General features: G+C 45.8%; 1 protein-coding gene and 1 non-coding gene across 5 annotated transcripts in view; both read right to left on the bottom strand.

The window, feature by feature from the left end:
- LOC142860766 (ubiquitin carboxyl-terminal hydrolase 29-like) overlaps positions 1-20,728 on the bottom strand; it is a 211,181-nt gene that overhangs the window by 170,224 nt on the left and 20,229 nt on the right. The window lies entirely within an intron of this gene.
- Positions 4,071-4,202, bottom strand: LOC142842839 (small nucleolar RNA SNORA40). The gene has a single exon (XR_012909500.1). It is a non-coding gene; the product is annotated as a small nucleolar RNA SNORA40 (small nucleolar RNA).

Raw genomic sequence — 20,728 nt, forward strand, 5'->3', positions numbered from 1 at the left:
CCAGCCATGGCTTGGGAATGCACGACCCACAGCAGGCCAGCTAAGGGTATTCTAGGTGACCTTCCCACACAGATAAATGACCTGAGAATAGTACCACTCTGATGTCATGGGGAAGCTCTGCGTGACAGTACCCTGCCAGTGTACGGGCTCAAATGGAGGAGAGACAGCTGCTGGCTGCATTCCATCACTCCAGGACAGCTACACCCCTCTCCTCCCTGACAGCCAGTTCCTGGAGCCAAGAAATTCTCCCCACGACCCACCCCTTGCTGAAACTGGTTTGAGAACTCTGTCATCCTGAGGTCTCCCAGCCAAGCCGGGGGGCCCTGGGTTTCCATGCAGTGGCCATGTGTGTTAACTGAAAACCTTCCACAGCGGGGTCAGGCTTGCAGGGAAATCAACTGGGGCCATTCATTTTACAATGGGGAGCCCTTCATGACCACCTGCCATGAGGGACATACATTCCTGCGCAGCGTTTCCTATGTACTGAACAAATTGATTTTAATGCACGGGTGGCTGCCATTTGAGACGCCATTCACTCATGAGGGGACATGGCTGCCTAGTGACGTCAGGCTGCATGGGAAAGCTGCTGAAACGAATCGGGTTTCAGAGACATAACCCAACAGGTGTCAGCTAAGGATGGCAACTCTGCAGCTTCCAGGCCTCCGCTCGAATTCCAGGCCTGCAGGCGACTAGCGGTGTGCCTGGGCATGTTATGTACCTTCTGTTCCTCGGCGTCGACGTGGGTGAAATGAGGATACTACTAAACATGGAAAGGATGTTCCAGGATGGGTGACGAGGACCGAGTAGGAGAGTTGATGCGGAGTACACAAGACCGCGCCACGCGTTTGGAAAGCCGAAATAAGTACAAGCTGTGACTCGCCTCCCACTTTCACTGAGGCTTTCATAGAAAGAGGCAGGCAGAAAATATTTGCCGTGCCACCAAAAATATCAGAGCGGAGAGGGAAAACACGGTGACGGGTCTGAATTGAGCCGATGGGAGTAGCTCACCATCTGAATACCCCAGCAGGCCTTCCTTACAACAGCTCCGATGTAGCCCACACCATATGGCCTCTCCTCCTGCCAAACACTTAGTGGCTTTCCTCTGAGGTAGTTTCTTCCCCGGCTCTCGTTTTCTAAGGCTCAATGGAGCTGAGCTGAGCCCTTCGCTGAATCTAGGAACGGGATGGTCATAGAACACATGATTCAGCTAAGGTCACCAGGGCCCTACCTGGGCCGAAACCTCTGACTTAAAGCTACTTTGCTTACTGGGGTTTGCAAGGTCTTAAGGGGACACTGACAATAATTGTGGGGGGCTCCAAAGTTTATTGGAAGAAGGCAGTAGCAACACAGCAGACAGGCAGACAGACAACGGCACGGTGGGGGCACTGAGGAGATTGGGGCCCAGTGTCCTTGAGGGACAGCAAGTGGCAACTCTGAAGAAGAAACCAGCTCCATGTCAGAGTTGAGGAGGGTCCCTTCTGAGGAATATGTTGGGGGTCTAAAGCCAGCCTTCCTGAATCCCCCCAGTGTGAGGTAAAAGAGCGAGCGGGGAGCAGGACTTGTGGCCAGAGATATCCCTATACCCTCTTTGATGTAAACTTCCTTCCCCCGGTGAAAGATGGAAATCGGCTAGCTTCTTCTCGGGGATGGGTACCACAAGGCTCTTGGTGCAGGGCTTGTGGTGGAAGCAGCATTTCGACTCTGGATTCTACCAGGGCCATGTTTTTACTTTAGTTTCTGTGGCTATGATTAAAAAAATAAAATAAAATACCCTGACAAGACAGATGGGTCTCTGACTGAGGGAGTAAACTGCAGGCTGTCGCTAGGAGATATATGGGGCCGTCAGGCCGAGGGGAGATAAGGGCTACTTCAGAGTGTTTACACAGGTTCAGGCAGCCCCAGTCACCGGTCTGTGGTGATCAAGGCTCCCTCTCAGACTTGGTGTGTGAAAGGATCTTTATGGCCTGTGCTCCTGGGAGAGGCCGGCTGAATGGCCCTTCCTGTGGCTACAGTTCCTTAGGCGGTTTCAGCCTGAAACAGCGGACAGACCAGCGTGGCGTATTTGAGATGAGTCTGTCTTTAAGTCTTTCGCTCTCCCATGTATTATCTCTGTCTTTCCTGGACACTTTGCATGGAATTTCACAAACTGACACTTTCAGTATTATAGATAATCTTATATGAATCAAAAGTGGGGGGAAAAGCATCAAAAATATGTACTATGGAAACCGGGAAGAGGGAGCCGGTAAGAGAGTCAAGGTGCTTTACTCTCACCAAGCCTAAGGCCTGGAGTTTGGTCCCTGAGATCTATATGGTGGAAGGAGAGAAAGGACTCCTAAAAGTGCGTGAGTGCTGTGGCACAGGCACACATACACCCCTGTATGCATGCACAAATACACAGCACACGGATACGTAAACAAATAATTGCACCTTTAAAAATCCCAATTGAAATAGATTTGTGGTGGCAATAGCTCCCAGGCAGGACAGGCCTAGGAGAGAAAGCCTTTTCAGCAAACATTAAGATAATGTATGTTGGCATGTCCCCTGCTCAAGAGTTCAGTGAGTATTCTGTTTTTAAATTTTCTTTATTTTAATGTTTTTCATGCAAGTATAAAACGTATGTTGAGCACATTCTCCTACATCCACCCCTTTTCTCACCCCTCTAGATTAGTCCCTTTTGTCCCCATAACCTCGCTTCATGTTACATGTATACACACACTATTATTAGGGATCTTTGTAAAACCCAGGCACCGCATGTGAGAGAAACATACCAGTCTTTCTGAGCCTGGCTTAACTTGTTTAATATAACTATCTCTGGTTCATCCCGTATGAGGATGCTGGCTTGAGATGGTTATCTGTGTACATAGGGTGTGAATGTGGCTATAGGCTACAGGATTAGAACAGAGACCAGGAGGGAGGAAAAAGAGGAGTTGAGGATTTGGGGGTGGAAGAATACAAAAGAAGATGGGGGATGGGCAGGAGAGTTGGGGAGGAGGCTAACAGAAACAAATTGTGTTTGAAAAATCCATAATGAAACCTAATGTTTTGTATACTAACTAAAAACTAAGTTTAAAAAAATACTGTTTCGAAAGTATACTACTTTCCTACAATTAACATAACTATTTTCTATATGCAAAACAATTCACATGTATATATATATATGCATAGATTATAGATAGATGGACGCACAGACAGATGGATAGCTAGCTTAACCCACATATTCATTTTCTATATCCACTCCTCTGTTGATGGACACATAGGCTGGTTCCACATCTTAACTATTGTGAAAAGTCTTGATGTGCAAGAATCTATGTGATATATGGGTCTGAAATCCTTTGGGTAAGTATCTGCACAGAGTGGTATAGCTGAGTCATACAGAAGGCCTACAGCTTGAATCCTAAGAGAGCAAGCCAGTAACGAAGCATAGAGAGACCAGGCCTGGCAACCAGCTCCCAAGTTCCCCAGACTGGCAATGTCACTCGACTGAAACTTGCCAATACAGCATTGAAATGTTCATTTGTGCATTTGAAAGCAAGTCAAAGCTTGCTGTGACACAGACACTCATCTCAGCATTTGGGAAGGAGTAACAGGAAGATTGAGGGTTCAGGATACCAGCCTAGGTTACCTTGTGAGTTCCAGGCTAGCTGGAACTACATAACAAGGCACTGCCTCAGAAAACAAAAACTAAAACAACCCCCCCACACACACACACAAATCACCACTACCACAACAACAAAGCTAAAGGAAAAAGAGGGGGAAGATGGCTCAGTGGGTAAAGGGGCTTGCCGCCACTAGTGACGGATGAATGGGCTGTTCATCTGGTGGAAAGGGAGAACCAGCTCCAGCAAGCCGTCTGCTGTCTTCTGACTTCCACCCGAGCACATGTGCACACACAAACTTAATAAGTAAAAGGATGTACTACAGTGTGTAGCACAACAAAGGGAAAGAATCAGTCTATAGCATGAAGATTAGAATGTTGACCCAATACTCCTTGAGTGTGTGAATTTAAATGATCAACTGACCATTCTTGGAACCAGCCTCCAATATCATTATCACTGAGCAACCCTGGGTATCATATCCCTTCTCACATACATCAAAACTCACACTGAACAGTGAGTTCTGGGTTGCAAATGAGGGTTTACTTCTGCCCCTGTTTTCTTGTGTCTGCTGCATCAGCCAAGTCAACAAAAGCACACACGGGTGCAACAGAGCAATACTCTTGAGCACAGAATGGGTCTTGGACCTCAGAGGAGCCAAGCAGCTCTTGCCTAGTAAGGTGCTGTTAGAAGGTCCCGGATGTAGATAAAAAGGCTTGGCTTGGAAGAGCCAGGGGGCTGTCTATCGACTCAGACAGTACATGAGCAGTTTCCGGCATGGTGAGCACTTTTCCTAACTGACCATCTTGCCAGCCCAGCAACAACATCTTAGAATGTACAGCATAATGATCTTATTGTAGATTGCCCATCACTTATGACATCACCTCCATTTCACCTGGGGCGGTGTACTAAAGTTAGTGGGGCTAAATTAGCAGAGAAGCAACTGATTGGCAGCACACTGAACACTCTATTGAGTACTGGCTGGATAAACAGGCGCCTTTCAATCAAAACTGGAAACAGCTGGTTCTCCTCATAAACGCTCAGGACAATAGAAGCCATTATTTCCAATGTGCTCCTTGACATTTTTTTTAAAAAATTGCATTTATATATATATATATAGTGTGTGTGTGTGTGTGTGTGTGTGTGTGTGTGTGTGTGTGTGTGTGTGTGAGTGCACAGGCCAGAACGCTTTTGTGACAGTCGAAGGACAGCTTTCGGGAGTTTGTTCTCTTCTCTAGATGCTATTTCAAAAAACAAGCAAACAAACTAAAGCAGCACAGTAAAGATAAAGGGATGAGAGAGAGCCTGAGAATGAAGGCACTCGGTGCCCTTTCTGAGACCCCAAGAGTCCCCAGGACGCTCATGGCAGAGGACCACCAACTTCTGGACACTGTCCTCTAACCTCCATACGCAGGTCCTGGGGCTTGAATTCAGGCAATCAGGCTTGAGGGCAAACACCTTTCCTGTTACGCTGGACTGCTGGCCCTGCCATATGTCCCTCGTTATCTGATGTATTAAAATAGCTGAGCCTCGGAAGCAACTGAGAGCAGTTTTCACTTCTTGATACTTTCTACCTTGCAATATCTGTACCCGAGGCTGCTAGATGCTTCCATAAAAGAGGCTATCTGAGGGATGCCAGAAGCTTCTCTGAGGCCCCCAGACTACAGTGCTGATGAGACGGGGCAGCTCTTTTTGTAAGGTGTTGAGGACTATGTGCACAGGGTACCTCTCTGGGAAAAGCACTGGGTTCAAACATCTGCCTTTTCCCTTCACCCCTTCTGAGGCTGTGCAAGCCTCAGGGCTACCAGGCTCCTGAATCAAAGGTCGCCATTCAGTGACCTTCAGACCTCTGATTGATTTGGGAGCCTCCAGACCTCTGGCCCACTCCACTCTCCTGGGACATCCCGGGCAGCCACTCCAGACTCAGGGACGCCAGGAGCCTCTTTTCCTTAATCCCTCCAGCTGCCGGCTGGAGGCCCCAAGCAAGGGCCAGGAAGAAGGCTCATTTCCCTGACCCCAGCAGAAGAGGAGGGGGAGTTAAGTCCCGTGCCTGCCACCCAAGAACCATATTTCTACATCCAGACAGTCTAGCGAATGCTGCTGTCTGGCTAGGGAAGAGAAGAAAAAAAAAAACTAAATTTCAATACTGGTAAAGAAACAAAACCAACATTAAATTGTTAGGGACGCTGTAAGAAAAATTTTATTGAGAACTGTCCCAGTAGATATAAGGATGTTGATAATGGATTTTATAAAAATTGACATCAGTTTGTTTATTTTGTGTGAAGGGGTATGGGCTCTTGTGGAGGTCAAAGGACAACTTGCAGGAGTCAGTTCTATCCTTTCATGATAGAAGGAATGATCAGGCCCGAGGACCAAACCAAAGTCTTCATGCTTGGCCACAAACACCTTTACCCAGGTGAACCACCTCACTGGCCCTGTTTGCTGTTTTGTTTTTTGTTTGTTTGTTTTTAAATGGGGGTTCGGGGAAAGACTTGGGATGCAAGTCCATGGATAGCAAACGGTCCCATGGAAACAACAGGAAAAAGCTGGACTGTCTCTACTCTGACCCAGCGCTCTTGCTGAACACAGGGCAGGGTGTTGAGACATCACCAGGTGAGACAAGGAAGGCAATCAGATATGACAGGTGTGGGCTGTAGGTTCTTGCTAATGCAAGATTTTACACAAAAGTACATGGACCAGCCCAGAGGTTTCTGGAACTCCATGGAAGTCTGACAAAGCCAAAAACGTTTGACAGTATCCTGCAGTGGACCCCAATTATACGTCCATATTCATGTAGATATTGATAGCTGAGGGTGAGGGTTCCACTCCCATCCTCTTCTTAGGAACTGACCCTCAAAACATGCCTCCTGCTGCAGCAGAGGGAGTGGAAAGGGAACCAAGAACTCCTTCACCTCGCTCTGGCTGTGCTTGGCATCCTTCAAAAGCCTCCATCCTATGAAGAGCACAAAGATACCCTAGTCCCTACTCCAGGGAAAAGCCCTCTGGGGACATCAACAACTTCAACTCATCCCTTCCGCCATATTATGGGATGGCAAGTGGCTGCTCTCTTGAAGCCCTCATCTCTCCCTTCGTAGAGTTCACTAGAAGAACCTGAGGCACTGCCCAGGAACCGCCAGTTGTAAACTCTAAGTCAAACCTTGTCCCATGGCAGCAATAGAGCACTCGGTCACTGAACAAGAATTCTGCAGGCCTGTGGCCAGGCACAGCTTATAGCCAGGGTTCAGAGAATACACGGAGTCATGGCTCTGCCACCTGGGTGTGGTCGTGCAGGCCTGTAACCCCAGCACTCTGAGGGCTGGGTAGGAGGACTGTGAGATACAGGGCAGCCGGGGCTACATAGTGAGTTCCAAACCTGCCTGGGTGACTTGGTGAGACCCCATCTCAATGACCTCACATTACCATAGACTGATCAGGCTTTTCTTTACCTGGGGAGGATAGAGTTGGGAACCATATACTCTGGTGACAGAAGCAAGAACATTTTAAAAGTAAATAGGGATCTGAGCCTGTAGCTTGATTGATAGAGCACTCACCTAGCGTACACAAGGTCCTGGGTTCAATTCCCCAGTACTACATAAAGCAGAAAATTTTAAAAATGAATGGGGTTAGTCAAAGCCATGCTCAGACATGTCATCAAAAATACAGGGAAGAAATGTGAAAATAGACCAAGAGAATCATACCCAACTTAAAAGTTCCATGTCCAGAAGATGCAATGATTGACAGACCACAAAAGCAGTCTAGTGGGTAGGCAGGAGAGATGGCTCAGATGGGTTCTTTGCTCTGAGCCTGACAACCTGAGCTCTGCCCACGTGGTGGAAGGAAAGAAAGATATCCCAAAGGCAGTCCTCTGACCTCCACACATGTGCAATGGCCAAGCTCCAGTATGTCTCTCTCTCTCTCTCTCTCTCTCTCTCTCTCTCTCTCTCTCTCTCTCTCTCTCACACACACACACACACACACACACACACACACACACAATAAATACACAAAATGTTTTAAAATGACAATCTATAAAATGAGTGAAAATACCTAACAAAGTGTAGAAGTTAATATATATGAGGAATTCCAACAACTCAACAATTAAAGAAAATCACGTGGCTGGAGAGATGGCTTGGCAGTTAAGACACTGGCTGCTCTTCCAGAGGCCTGGGGATCAGTCCCCAGCATGACAGACACTGACGGCAACCAAAACGTTTACAATAAGTCTGTCTTAAAAAACAACAACCTGGTTTATCTTTTAAAAAAGAAAAGGAGCTTAAATTACTATGTCTGTAAAGACATGAACTGGCCACCAAATCCACGAAAAAGCATCTGATGTTGTTAATCATTAGAAAGATGCAAACTGGGGCCAAGATGCAGCATCACCAACCAACTAAAATGGCTGCGGGGTCAGTGAGGTGACTCAGATGGTAGAGAGGACCTTGCTACCAAGTCTCATGATCTGAGTTCAATCCCTGGGACCCACATGGTAAAGAGAACCAACTCATGAAAGTTGTCCTCTGACTTCTACACATGTGCCAAGACATACGCATGAAGCCACACACACATAGTAAACAATAAATAAATCAACAGTTGAAGGAGGAGGTAGCAGCAGCAGCTGCTTCAGGAACACCTGGAACCGCCATCTTTATTTCTAGATCCACAGATTTGACTGCCAGAAATAACTAGAATCATCTAGCATTTGTCTTTTTTGATATCTGGACTTTTTTTTTCCTACTTAGCTTAACGTCCTCAAGTTTCACACACAGAGTAGCCTACTGTATGGGCATGCCACATTTTGTTTCTTCGTCCATGTATCGATGGACACTTGGGTATCTTCTGCCCCCTGACTAGCATATGTCTAACCATGTCTCTACGAGCACAAGCATGAGAGCATTTCTTCAAACCCCTGCTTTCATTTCTTTTGGGTCTCTATCAAGCCGGGAAGGGCTGGATGTGGACAACAGAGAACTTGTTTTGCAAATTCCTGTTGCCCAAGCATAGGGTCTGGAATTCAAGAATCTTTGAACTCTGCTTACAAAACAGGCCCCGGAAGATTCCTCTGCTAGGACTCTGGACGCATTATCTCCTTTAAGATATGATCTCTCTGTGTGCATAGGGGGCTGGTGGAGCTGGGGGTGCCCTTGTGCAGGCGAAAGCCCAAGGGCAAATCTCAGTGCAGCCACTGTTCATCTTCTTTCTTTTATCTTTAAGACAGGATCTCTCACTGGCCTGGCCAAGGAGCCCACTCTTCCAACTTTCCAGCACTGGGATTGCAAGAGCACGGCGCCACTCCTGTTTTTGATTGTTTGTGTGTAAGTTCGAGGCTGGCCTGGTCTACAGAGCTAGTTCCAGGACAGGCTCCAAAACTACAGAGAAACCCTGTCTCAAAAAACCAAAAAACAAACAAAACCAAAAACCATGGATGTCGGGGATTCAATTCAGGTTCTCATGCTTGTGAAGGAAGCACTGTAATGAGGCAGGGGCTGGTGAGATGGACACCCATTCCCCTGGGACTTAAGGAGGCAAATATGCTGACGCCAGGGAAGCAGGAACAAGGGGGAAGGTTGGTAGCCTACTGGAAAGTCGGACGAATACTTAAGGGACACGGTCTTCATCCTGATGGGCTTTGGCCAGTTTCAAGCAAGGAGACGATGCCCTCTGACTTTTCTCTTGAAAAGATCACCCCAAGGCTGCAAGTACTGAGTTCATCAGAATCCCACTCTGGTCGGGGAGTAACTTAGGGAGACACAGGGGTGACCCGGAACACACAGGTACAGCCATGGAGACATGGAGGCATGGGAAAGACCTGTGCAGAGACAGCTGAGTTACTGTATAAGATGTAAGGCTGATGGTAGGGTGGGGAGGTGCAACATGAAACACCATCTTCAGGACATGGCATGAAATCATGGGCGCACAGCAGCTGTGGCTACCTGCACAAACACAGAAGCGGAGTCAGGAAAGTAGGAGGGGACTCTCTGGGGAAAAAGGGGGTGTCATCAGCAGTGGGAGGGGAATAAGAGAGGGCAATGGGAAAGGCGAGATGGTCAAAAGTGTAAAGATTTAGGACTGGTATTTAAGTGGTTACCATGAGACTATGAGGACTATAGTTGGGATCCCCAAAACCTATGTAAATGCTGGGTAGCCAAGCCCTCCCCGCCACTGTAATTTCAGCCTCAGAAGGTGGACTGGAAACCCTGGAGCAGGCTGGCTAGGGAGCCTAGCCATATAAGTGAGCTCTGGGTTTCGTTGAGAGACTCTGCCTCAGTAAATACAGAAGAAGACTGTTGGAGGAAGATTTCCCCACGCGATGGAGGGAGATTTCCTAGTGCTAACCTCGGGCCTTCATGAATGTGTACATTGCTTACACATTTGTGCTCATGCGCATACATACCCACACACGCACACCACATACACACACGTGTGAAAAAAGTTAAAATTATGTGAAGAAAGACATAGGTCCAATGGAGTTCTATCGTAGGCCCTCTGTTTCCTACTTCTTGTACCAGGTAGCAGAAAGACAGGCAGCCCTTGCTGCTCAAACTGAGACCATGTTTAGCTAGAAACAGTTGGCGGAGGCTGGGCAAGGTTCTCCCAGAGTAGAGGAGGCTGAGGCGCGCGGAGTTTCCTCCGCTTGCTGAGCCAGCAGATGTGTCCTTGGATCAGATGACAGCTGTGGGGGTGGGGAGAACTAGAGGCTGAGAGGCAGAAGAGCTGAGGCAACCCTGCCCAGACTTAAGCCCCCACAGTTGCTCTGGCTTTGAGGCACCTACGTCATCTGAGGTACTCTACTCTCGCCTGCAGTCCTCTCTTTCAAAGAATCTCCTTTAAAGTCTTCTCACGATAAAAGGAGCACATGCTCTTTGTAGCTGCGTTGGAAATCACAGGGGGGAAGATATCAAAGAAGACGAAAGGAAAAAAGTACCCTCAAGCAGACAAACCAGGGATAAACTGGAAACATTTGAAATCTTTTCACTCATTCTTCTCCATGAAAACACATTCATCAAAAGTGAACATTTGAGAACGTTATTTACATTTTTCACCGGTTTTCGAGTGAATGCCTGTTGACACGTAAAATTTTTGTTTTTAAGTGTGAGGGTCACCAGGAAGGAAGCAGAAACCCCACTGTCTTGGGCGAGTTTTCCTAGTCCACGTGGCTTTGCTGTTCCCATCTCTGCCCCCATACATTCCCTCACCAGCATGGCCTCTACTCCAGTTTGACACTTTAGAGATGCCATCTCTAGGAATGGCGGACAATTTGGTATCATGGATATGCTTACTTCCCAGTCAGCTGTTATTAACTATTTTATTTTAATTTTTGGTAAAGGTAAAAAGAACTATTGCAACATTTCATTGCATTATTTGTCTCATCGGGGGCGGGGCACAGTGAGTTCAGAAAACAACTTTTGCGAGTCGCTTCTCTCCTACACGCCACGTGGATCCTGGGAATGCACCCAGGTCCTCAGGCTTGGCAGCAAATGCTTTTATCTGTTTCCCTTCTCCTGCACAATTATCAAGACCGAAAACATTCAGTCGAAGGGAATAAATAGTGGAAGATTGTTGAAAAAGATTAAAATTATCACTTCAATTATCAGACAATATGAAGGCAGTGGCGTTGTACATATATTCGTGTGTATGCATGTCTGTGTATTTGTGTGCATGTGTGTCCATATGTGTGTAGAGACCAGAGGTCAACCTTGAATATCATTCCTCAGGGGTCATGCATTTTTTTTGAGATAGTGTTTTTCACTTTTACGTGGAACTCACCAATCTAGCTAAGGTACCCCCTGGGATACTACTGTTTTCATGAATGGAGAACTGTCATTACAAGCCTCCAGGACTGTACTGTCCAGCACTTCCCACCCCTACCCTGCAGACAAGGTTTCTTTGTGTAGCCCTGACCGTCCTGGAACTCACTCTGTAGACCAGGCTGGCCTTGAACTCACAGAGATCTACTTGCCTCTGCCTCCTAAGTGCTGGGATTAAAAGTGTGTACTATCGCCCAATGTCCGGCACTTTCATGTGGATGCTGGGGTTTGAAATTGGGCCCACAAGCTTGCAAGGCAAACATTTTATCCACTGAGCCATCTCCCAAACCTAGGTAACTACTTTTTTTTTCCTTTTTAAACAAAGACCTCTTGCTTATTTATGTATATCCTTGTTTGGTTTCTATTGCTGTAGTAAAGACCATGACCCCAAACCGAGTCTATTTCAGATTCATCATGAAGGGAAGCAAGGCAGGAACTTAAGGCACCCTGGAGGCAGGACCGGAGTTAGAGGCCATGGAGGAGCCCTGCTTGCTCAGTCTGCTTTGCTATTTAGCCTGGATCACCTACCCAGGGATGGCACCACAAACAGTGGGTTGGGCCCTTCCACATCAATCATCAATCAAGAGAATGCCTTCACAGACATTCCTACAGGACAATCTGATGTGGACATTTTCTTAATTGAGGTTTCTCTTCCCACATGACTCTAGCTCATGTCATTTTTTTTAAATGGCCTGCACAATTTTATTTACGTACTTTGGAGATAGGCTCTTAGGGATTCAGGCTGGCCTTGAGCTTTCTACATACAGCTGAGGATGATCTGGACTCCGATTCTCCTGCCTTCACTCCTTAATGCTGGGATTATGAGTGACCACTTACACAGCAGCTCTGTATGGTGCTTAGGCTGAACCCAGGGTCTAGTGTACACTGGGTAAGAACTCTGTCAGTCTCAGTCCTGGGATAGTTCTTTTAAGGTTTGTGTTGTTGTTGTTGTTGTTATCTATCTATCAACCTATCTACCATATACCTACTATCTATAATCTAGCAAGCCATCATCTATCATCTATCTATTTATCCATCCATTAATCTACCTGGCTGGCTATTATCTACCAATCCTTCTATCTATCTATCTATCTATCTATCTATCTATCTATCTATCTACTATCTATCTACCATCTATTTATCATCTATCTATCTACTAACTATCATTCATCTATTTTCTATCTATTGTGTAGCTATCTACCAATCTATATCATCATCTATGTATCCACTATCATCCAATTATCTATCTACTACCTATCATGTATCTACCATCAATCTACTATCTATCCACCTATCAATTTATATCCCTCTACCTTTCATCTATCAATCATTTACCTATCTACTATCTATCATCTATTTATCATTTATCTACTACCAATCATTCATCTTCCATCTATCAACCCATCCTACCATCTATCTACCACTTAACATCTATGGATCTTTAATTTTTCACGTAGAAATTACCAATCCAACCATCTGTCAACCGACCATCCACATAACTCCTTACTATCTATCTTTATTCACCATCCATATATGCATCTATCATCTGAGTAGCTATCACCTATCATCCAGCTATTAATATTCTGGACCATCTCATGTTACAAATTACATTATGTTGGAAATCTTGATATCAAACAGAGCTTGCTCCCATGATTAGCCCCTGTCTCAAGGGTTCCCCCCAATTCATACCTGCACTTTTATTGATACATTCATCCTATTACTCTTGACTTGATTTTTCTTTATCTAATATAGATTTCATGGTCCATTCTGGCAATCATTCACTATTAGTGTTCCATTGATGTATAACAAATTGCCATAACTTTTGTAGCTTAAAACAAAGTTCATAGCCAGGAAGCATGGCACATATCTTTAACCCTAGCACTCAGGAGACAGAGTCATCTGGCGCTCTGTGAGTTCAAAGTCATCTTGATCTACATAGCAAGTTCTAGGCCAGTCAGGGATGCATGGTGAGACCTTTCCTCAGATAAGTATATTTCAAGTCAATTTATTATTTCCCAGTCCCATAGGAGGCCAGGAAAGCTCAACTTGACTCTTATGGTCCTCCAGAACTGACCTGGGTTCTAATTTGCTGGCCTTGGGAGAAGAACCACCAAGTCCATCCCTTTGCCATTTCTGACTGCAGTAGCCACCCTCCAAGACATCTCAGCAACCATCACCTCCAGTAAAGTGACTGATGGGAGGAACTAAAACCTCTTGCCAGCCTCACCAGCATCAGGCATCCAATCCCCAGCTCTAGGGTGAGCCATCTAGGGGGTGGCTCTTCCCAGCCTCCTCAAGATTTCTGGAAAAACCAAAAATGGCCAAACTCTTTACAAACTTAAGGAAGAAACTCCAAGCAAAATTACTGCTGACTTCCAGAACTGCAGAAATGACACCTTTAATCCCAGCACTCGGGAGGCAGAGGCAGGCAGATCTCTGTGAGTGAGAGATCAGCCTGGTCTACAGAGCAAGTTCCAGGACAGCCATGACTATAGAGCGAGACTGTTTAAAAATAATTATTAGGGGAAGGGTGTGAATACATTCAAAATCCATATATATGAAATTCTCAAAGGTTTAATAAAAATATTGTTTAAAAGGAAATGGCTGGAGATAATAATGTTTACTAAGGTTTTTGTTGTTGCTGTTTCTTACATTTCCCAAAGGTTTTCTTGTGTTTAGTTGTGTGAGGGTATGTAAGGGCATGAACATATGAATCTAGGCGCATGAAGAGGTTCTATGCCACTGAAGCTGGGTTACAGGTATTTGTGGCATGGTTGTTAGGAGAACAGAACACAGAACCATTTCTGCAGTTCCTCTTAAACACACAAATAACCGTGTTTGTGGGTGTGTGAGTGCCTGTGTGTGTGTGTGCGAATGCTTCCATACACACATACACGCCTGAGATTCTGGATACTCCAGGACCTGGAGTGACAGGTGCGTATAAACTGTCCATTGTGGGTGCTGGGAACTAAGCCCAGGTCCTCTGCAAGAACAGGATGTGCTGTTGGCCACTGAGTCATCTCTCCGGGCCCAGGAATTTTCTCAGCTGGGCAGAGGTGGGAGGCCCAGTTGCATGGACTGTGTCTAGGATGGATGAAATGGAGGGAGTGAGCTGAGCACTGGCGAGTATGTGTTAACTCACGGCTCTCTGCCCTTGCCTGTGGATGTGAAGCGATGCTTCAAATTCCTGCCTCCTGTCTTCCCAAAATGATGAACTGTAACCTGGCTGGTTCTCTGTTTGTTTGTTTGTTTGTTTTGAGAGAGGGTCTTACTACATAGCACTGGCTGCTCTGAAACTCACTATGTAGGACCAGGCTGGCCTTGATCTCAGAGATCCACCTGCCTCTACCTCCTGAGGGCTGGGGTTATAGGTGTGTGCTGCCAGGCTTTGCTTGGACTGCAGCCTGGGACTGCGAATCAAATAAACCCTTCCTTTCTCTTTTAAGTTGCTTCTGTCTGGGCATTTTCATCACAGCAATAGGAAAGGAAACTAAGGTGACATCCATGATCCAATCACCTCTCCGCGGCTACCAGCTGGGTACCGAGCCATCAACACATGAGCCTTCTGCAGGGACCTCCATTTCCGAACTTTGATGTGTAATGTATTTACTCTGACAGAGCATGATATGAAAATGACTAAGCTATAAGTGGCTCAAATCTGCCTACCCCTCCTCATATTCGCACATTGAATTTCAAATCCCCATTCACTCAGCATGTGACTATAGAGCTATGGTCTTTTTAGAGTGATGGATTTTTTTTTAAGGAAGCAGGATCAATGTTAAGCTAATATGACTCACATCCTTATCAGAAGAGGAGAATGGGACTCAGACACACACAGCGGGGAGAGCATGTGATCTGATGCGAAGAGGATAGGCAGCTGAATGACATAAGAGGGAACTATGGACGAGCCAACTGACTGAGGAAGGAGAGCAGGGAGAATGAAGAAGGCTCTATCAGGCAGAAAGAAGGTAAGAGCCAGAGGACCAGGACATGCGTTGTGAGACAGGAAGACTGTGCCCATAACTGTCAGCAATATTGTTGCCTGAACAACATCAGTATGACGCCATCAGATGACCTGCCAGTGTGACGAGGGAACATCTCACTAAGGGCCCGCCTCTATGTGGCAAACTACAGGCTGTTAATGACTACAGAGAGGTGGAGAATCTTCTCCAGGGACCATCTCCGATAGATAAAATATCAAGCAGTCAGACCTAGACAACACATATATATGAGCAACACTAAATAGACTTAGGTGTGTGTGTGTGTGTGTGTGTGTGTATGTGTGTGCATGCACGTGTGTGTAGCAATTAAATAAGAGGTCATGAGTTTGAGAGAGAATGGGAAGATGGCACAGGAGCAGTTGGATGGGGGGAGTGGGAGAGGTGGAAATGTTGTAAATATAGTTCTCATGTATGAACATCCCGTTTTTTCAAAAGAAAAAAGAAAAAGAAATGAACATACAAAATGCCATGGCAGTGGAAAAACTGGTACCCATTAGCTCACCCATACAACCAAGCAAGCATGCTCTGAAAAGTCCAAATTAAAGGAACCCAGGGAGGTGGGTAGTATGCTAATGACCCATAAAAAGTCATCGCAGACCTCACTTCTCTCCCTTCTTGCCCTCTGGGAACCAGGCTAGACAGCAGCTTGTCTTATGTCTTCCCTCCCCTTTCCCTTCCCCTTAATAAGCTCCCTCCTTTCCAGTAATGATCTACCTGTCTCTATACAACTCATTATAAGAGCATAAGCACCCAGAAGCTTCAGCATCTACCTCCTAGACCTCTATCAGCATCTTGATCTCAGATTTTAGCCTCCAGAAATACGATCTATTTCTGCTATTAAGTCACTGGGTCTGTTGGTACTCCCTTATGGTGGCTCTAACAAATAATTCTAGCTAGATATCCAAAATTACAAAACAACAATACTCAATGTATTTCTTCACACAAGAGAGTGCTAGGCTAGTCAGGAGTCTCTGAAGCACAGTGCTGCTCTACAGAGGGTCTGGGGGCAGCAGAGGACAGGTGCTGTCCGGCTATCAAAGACAGAAAGGGATTGACATTGACGTCATCTGCAGAAGTGTGGTCTCTGGAGTGAGACCCCGCTGGATTGGTTGGCATGCAGAGGCGTGTTTATCAGACTGAGTCCATCTTTGATGGGCTCGGCTCTCCAAAGCAAAGCAATTGTTTGGCTTGCAGAAGCGTGTCCAGTGAGGCGAGCCGTCATTGATCAGCTGAACGGGGTTTTATCTGATTCTGATAGCTACTTCCTTCCCTGGCTATGAACCAATATAGTTTTTCCTTAGCTCCTGGGAACTTTCTTATTCTTGACACATTGTTCTTCAGGTAACAGTGGCCCTAATAGACTGTCAGTGAACTGAGACAAGAATATAGTCTGCATTACTGACCTAAACACACACAAATGGCCCACAGTTGGCATTCCATATGTGTGTGAATTATCATCACTTCATCGTGAGTGTGCCTTCTTGGGAAATCTGCATGAGAATGGGTCAAGAATATGCATATATCCAAGTTTAACTTTTATTTATTTATTTTTAATTTTAGGATTACATATATTTATTTATTGTGTGTATGAGTGTGGGTATTTGTACATATACTACACACACACACACACACATGTATTTATAATTGAACAAATCTATGAAGATGAGCTGGTACAGATAATGTTGATCATGAATCTGAAACACTGAGTCCCTCACAGCCTACGATTACGGGTAATTTTCCATGAAACAGTAGATCCCTTCAGTTTGGAGTTAAGCATGCCTCTGGCCCAGGAGAATCTAGTGGGACCCAGAAGTGACCTGACACAATTCCTCAAAACCCAAAACCAAAGTCAAACCAAAACAAAACAAAAAAAGAAAGGAAAAAGAAAGGAAGCAAACAAAAACAAAAGGCGGGGATAGGCCACTTGGACTGAGCAGTGCTGAAAAGTCCAGTAACTGGTGAAGAGCAATATCATGGGTGTGACAGCATGGAGGCCACTGTCAACCCTGACAAGAGGGCTCTCAATGCAACGGCAGCAGGCAGACCTGACTGTAGACAAACAAGGAGAAAAAGTGAGCTAAGGAACGTGTGTGCAGCAGCAGCCAGCTCTTCAGGGGTGACATGGTGCTCACCACAAACGGAAACAGCCATGACCGTCATCACACAAAGCTCCAGAAAGGAGGCAAGGAGAGCATTCCACCTGAGTGATGCTGGGTTTGAAGACCTTCAGAGGTTGAGTTGGCCACTTAGACTCCATTTAGATGGAGGTGCACAGCCATTCAGGGCTTCGGACAAGAGGCAGTAACTACTGCTGGGCTTTCTTTATGGCTCTGCTTGGAAGAGCTGCCACAGTCTCTTCTAAGTGTTCTGGGTCCCAGAGACGCACATTTCCCAGTCAGTGGGTGACACCTGCTATGTCTCTTCCTGATCAAGCCCTAGTTCCTGGTTTGCACCGTATCCTTTCCCCATTTGGGGATGCTGATAATCCCCCATTGTCTCACAGAAGCTCCATAACTTTCACAGTGATCAGCACAGAAAACAGGCCTGGTTCCAAACTATTCCCCAAGCTAAATGATAAAGCCATAAAGATATTTTCACGGGGATGGTGAGACAGCTTCTGTGCATAGGAGCTTGGCACCAAGCCTGATGAGTTGAGTCCAACCCCCAGAACCCACATGGTGGAAGGAGAGAACAGACTCCTGCAAACTGCCCTCTGCCTTCCATGAATGTACAATTTCCTCCACCACACAGTCAATAAACAATGTATCTACTTTTTTAAAGAAATAATCTCAATTTTTTTTAAAACTTTCACTATTATGACCTTGTAGTCACACACAAACATATACATAAATACACAGTGGTGTATTTTTTTAAGGTAGATGGGCAGTGGTGGCACACACCTGTAATCCCAGCATTTGGGAGGCAGAGGCGGATCTCTGTGAGATCGAGGCCAGCCTGGTCTACAACGCTGTTCCAGGATAGGCTCCAAAGCTACACAGAGAAACCCTATCTCAAAAAAATGAAAAAAATAAAAATTGTAGCTTTCAGAAGCATTCAGGTAGCAGCATTTTTAAGTCAAATTTTGTGTGCTTAAAAGGTCTTCTGGTCTCTCCTGAGGTGTTGAGACAAACCGGACTTCCAGCTAAAACATACCTTAGAGACCTAACTGTAGAATCTACCAAGGATTTTCATTTCAGAAAGGTCATGGGGAATGGATTAAGGGTATAAATGCAGGAGGCTAGGACATGGGGCAGGAATTCAAGCTGGGTTGTGGTAGCCTTCACCGCATTGGAAACAGTGAGGTTAAGCGTGAGGAAGGACTTATTTTAGGAGACAGCATGGGGAGTCTGATGATTGACGGAGCATACCAGGTGTGGCAGGGGCAGTATCTACGTTCTGCTCTGGGTCCCTAAGACGACCCACAGAGAAGAGTGTGTGGCTATGAAGTCCTCTCCAGGAGTGGAGTCACAGGAGCGTGGGTCGGCTCTCTAGCAGGAAAGACAGGAAGTTCTGAAAGTAGAGCTGGTTTTTTTGTCCTTTATTCCATGAAAATTGAAAATGGACTGGGGAGATGGCTCAGATGGTAAAATCTTTTCTGCACAAGTATGAGGGCTTGGGTTCAAATCCCCATGTAGAAAAGCCAGCCAAGGTGACAAGAACCTGTTACCCCAGTGCTGGAGGCAGAGACAGAAAGATGCCTGAGGCTCAATGACCATCTAGTCCAAACTGAATGAGCAAAATCCAGATTCAGTGAGAGACTCTGTCTCGATACAAGGTAGAGAGTGATTGAAAAAAACAAAAACAAAAACAAACTCCTGATGTCACACACACACACACACACACACACACACGGGCGGGAAGGGCATCAAAAACACTAACGCAAGTCTGTGACACAGGCCTGTGATCTGCTTTTGTGGAGGCTCAGGTAGTCGGTTCACAAGCACAGGTACCCACTGCGCTATCTTGCCTCTTGCTGGCACCAGACTGTTTATTTGCTTTAAGGGGAGGGGTGATGAGATTAATTTTGTTTTTACTGCAAATCAAGACATCAGATCCATCCATGTGGAGGCCCCAGGAGTGAGTGGCTCTGAGAAGATCCAATAAGTGTGCTTGAGGATTCAAGGCGGGTGTGTGTGTGTGTGTGTGTGTGTGTGTGTGTGTGTGTGTGTGTTAGAAACCATGAGGAAGACTGACCTGCAAGGGATCCAATATGGAAAATAAACCCAGCACAGAGTCTTGGTGACCTCAACACTAAGGCTCTTACCATCTAATTGGGAGGATGACTTTCAAATCCTAAAACCTTACAGGGACCACTGTGGGAGGCAGCTCAGTGGGAGAGTGCTAGAACAGCAGGAATGAGGCCCTAGGTTCAATCCCTGGTAACAGACATAAATAAATAATAATAAATCCTTACAAAAACCTGAAGAATTTGTCTAAGAGCCTCACACAAAGATGTGACCTTGGGTAATTCACTATTTCACAACTTCCTCCCCTAGTCTGATCCAAACAACAAACTCTGAAGAACGAGAATTGTCCAGATTGGTGATCTAGCTGACAGGGAGCAGAGTTGTCCAGAAAGCAGAGACTATAACACGAGAGACGAGACTTTGACTCACACCAAGGACTTACAGTGCTACAACCACAACGTTTATCCAGCCATCCATTCATCCCTCTATCAAGGAAAGATATATACTTTGTAAATGGCATGTTGGACCAGGAAGGCAAGAAGCAAAGTGTTACGTTGATCACCTTGATTGTGTTTTTGAAGAGGCAAGGTGTGGGCAAACTATGACCCGTTGGTCAAAATGAGTTCACTGCCTATGTTTGTGTGGTCCACAAGGCCATGGTTTCTTTGTTTGTTTGTTTTAAAGATAAGGTCCGGAGCCAGAGTGGGCATGGCTTAAGAACGGATTGATTTTACCCAGTTCATTCCTTCACAGAAAGGATGGCCTCTCTCTTACGAAGCAGTACTGAGTGGAAAGTTACCATCATGGAAATTATACATGGGGGTGGGGTCTATGGGTATATGTATGTGTGTGTGTGCACACGTGTGTGGTCCAGTGCCCAGCGTTTTTTGTAGAGAACAGAGGACAACTCTTGACAGTTGGTTCTCCCCTTCACTTCATTTTTGAGGCACAGTCTGCTTTGTTTTTTCTACTGGGCTGTATGCTGCATACCTAGTGTTAAGTGTCCAGCAAGCTTCCAGCAGATTCTCTTATTTCTGCTCCTCATCTTGCCAAAAGGAGTGCTAGAATTATAGATACTCACGATCCCCTCCCCATTTTAAAAACGCATTCTGGGATTGTGCTCCAGCCATCAGACTTACATG

This window comes from Microtus pennsylvanicus, chromosome 1, assembly GCF_037038515.1.
Source record: "Microtus pennsylvanicus isolate mMicPen1 chromosome 1, mMicPen1.hap1, whole genome shotgun sequence".
In the NCBI taxonomy this organism is placed as follows: domain Eukaryota; kingdom Metazoa; phylum Chordata; class Mammalia; order Rodentia; family Cricetidae; genus Microtus; species Microtus pennsylvanicus.